Below are 2816 nucleotides of genomic sequence, written 5' to 3' on the forward strand. Positions count from 1 at the left end.
TGTGTGATGCTGGAAGGCTTTGTTTGAGCTCTGGGGAAATATACTCTGCCTGGGTAGACTGTTGTTCTCTACTTAGCTTTGTGCAAATGAGCAGGTTGTGATGGCACTGAGTCTGCTCACAAACCCTTCATCCTGACCCCGATATCCCCTCATCCTTTGGTACAGCATCCGTCTACAACCTGGGATGCTGGGTACACTGGTCTCCCTGTATTTTTAGATAAATAGGTGTCTGAGAATAGGGATGTGGTCCCCAGCTGCAGACCTGCTCAGTTCTTTGCAGAGATGGAAACTGACCGCCACCTCCCATAACTGGGATAGACCCCCCCTCCCGTGCCGCCCAGATGGTGGTGGCTGGCGGGCGCTGCCGGAGCTCCTTCTGCCCTTCGGCTGTGTGCAGGGGCAGGAATGCCAGGAACGCGATTGAAATTCGGGGCTTCTTGGGAGTGTGGCTCCCAGGCTGAACCGGGGCCTTGGTGGGGGGTGAGGAGGGGGGTGAGTCTTCCCCCTCTAAGGAGCAATTAGTCTGCAAGGTGATTTATTAACATGGCAGGGAGTGAGTGAGGAGGTCGCATTCCTTCCCTCGCCTCTCCTCACCTTATCTCCCAGTTGCTGGTCGGCCCTGGAGGGAGGTGAGTGATGGGAAGCAGAGCTGGTGTGCTGTGTGGAGGGGACACCAGTGGTGGGGCTGGGGGCTAAAGGTCACATCAAGCTCATCTTGCATTTTAAAGACCTCCTTGCACTTCTAAAGACCTCCCTTGGGTTTGACTGTGCCCAGAGGTTGATGGCCTCTATCCACCATCCCATGGGGTGGCCAGGGGACCTCACGGGGTGGCCAAAGTCACCCCAGCCCCAATTCCCTGTCCCTGCTGCCTTCCCCATATGGATGGGGAAAAGGGGGACACCAGCATCTCTTGGCTGTGCCTTCTCCAGCTTGGGCTCTCAGTCTTCACCAAAGGGTAACAAGTTACAAGGCAAACTTAAGTTGCCTTCAGCGAGACCTGCCCCTTAGCACGCCATTCCCAAGGGGCTTGACCCCCGTGGGTATTTTTAGCCACACTTGGAAGGAAGGCTGTTTGCTTTGTGCTTTGCTTGCACTGCCTGTTGCCATTGCCCGCATAATTTCCCATGATTTCTGACAAAAATACTCCTCAGATGAGCAGGATAGTTGCCCTGGCACAGCAGATGCCTCCATCTCTGCTCAGTTCAGGAGTGGGAGGAGGATGCAGGTAATGGCAGGGGTCTGGACACTGCCACCCTTCTTACCCCCTGGGGTTATTTGATGTCTCACTGAGGCAGTCATGACATTTTGACAGTTTATCTTATTGAGGAATTTGCTGGGAGGATGTTTCTGGCTCTCCATGAGTAAATGTTTAGGAACACTGCGGTCCCAGGGACTCAGTGGTGTTGCGCAGCCAGGGGCAGGGGAAAATGCTGGCCTGGAGGCAGGTCCCAGCAAACTAGCACCTGCATCATTTTTGGGGCTGTGATGGGTGCTGTCACTCACGTTGGCTTGGCTCCCATGCCTCCTCGTCCTCAGCCCCTGCCTTCCCATCTCCCTGGCTGAGCACCTGTCAATGGGCACATGTCCATGGGTCTCTCCCAGGAGGTTGTCTCTGCATGGGAGGTCAGCAGCTCGGGATGTGGCAATATCCTCGGCATGCGACTCGATGAGGGCCGTTTAATTGTTTGGGCTTTTAGTTGAAGAACGGATTAAAATCCCAAACATCGATAGGATTTATAGATACCATCTGCCACTGACAGTCACTGAATTTTTCTCCTCTGTGCATGTATGGATGGAACAGCAGCAGCAGTAACAAGTGCTTGCTCTGCTGCAGTTTTGTGCCTTTTGGAGGTAGATGCTCTCTTGAGCACCCTATGGCAATGTTGCCATCACTGATGGTAACCTGGCAAGCTTTTGGCAAGCTGCTGAAGTGAAGCAATGAGGAAAGGTCATGGACCTTCAGTTTGTTTACATCCCAGGGCTGACGCCAGATATCCTTCCTACTGGCCCCAGGGAGGCCATTTCATGGGGTACTCCACAACGAAATGCTGCGTGTGGTCATCGTGGCTGCTCTGAAGGGACTGGGGACAATTCTAATGGTGTCCAAAAGCAAGAGATGATATGCAGCCATCCCGCCTGCAGGCTGGGAGACTTTCCCTCGAAATGTGAGCAGGAGGAGAAAGGAAGTTGGAGGTCATAAATCCCTGCCTGCACCCTGCAAAAACCACTGCCCATTCCTGCTTGGATGTCAGTGACCTCTGGGCTCATGGCCAGGATAGGGCACCGGGATGGATCATCACTCCTGATGGGATGCAGCAAAATGGGTGTCCTGCGCTCTGACCAGCCTGAGGCTCCCTCTGCTGTCCGTTTGCTTGTCTGTCTGTCTGTCTCTGCTTGCTCAGCTCTTTCCTTGGACTGTGGAGGGAGGCTTTGCTGAACTGGGCTGGGGCAGGGTCCCCATCCCCTCCCAAAATGCAGTGGGGAGAGCAACCCAGAGTTGCCCCTGGTGAAAACTCAGGACATGGGTTGGGGATGGAGCACACTCTACAAAGCTCAGTACATTCATGGCCGAGTTTGCCATCCCCAGTCACTGCTGTGGGCTGCTCCCACAGCACAGGGACACACATGGCCTGGTTGCTTGAAATCCACTCATTCGGCTCCACTTTGGTCCCTGGAGAATAACATCGTTATTCTTTAACCATTGGTGTCATGCTGCAGGGCTGAAACCTGCATGACAGGCTTTTTTTCCCTCTTTTTTACCTCTTGCTTTCCCCCTTTCTCTTGCTTCCCCCCCCACCTCACTCCTCCCCCTCCC

The sequence above is a fragment of the Athene cunicularia genome (assembly GCF_003259725.1).
Source record: "Athene cunicularia isolate RWA chromosome 7 unlocalized genomic scaffold, athCun1 chr7_part1, whole genome shotgun sequence".
NCBI classification, from domain to species: domain Eukaryota; kingdom Metazoa; phylum Chordata; class Aves; order Strigiformes; family Strigidae; genus Athene; species Athene cunicularia.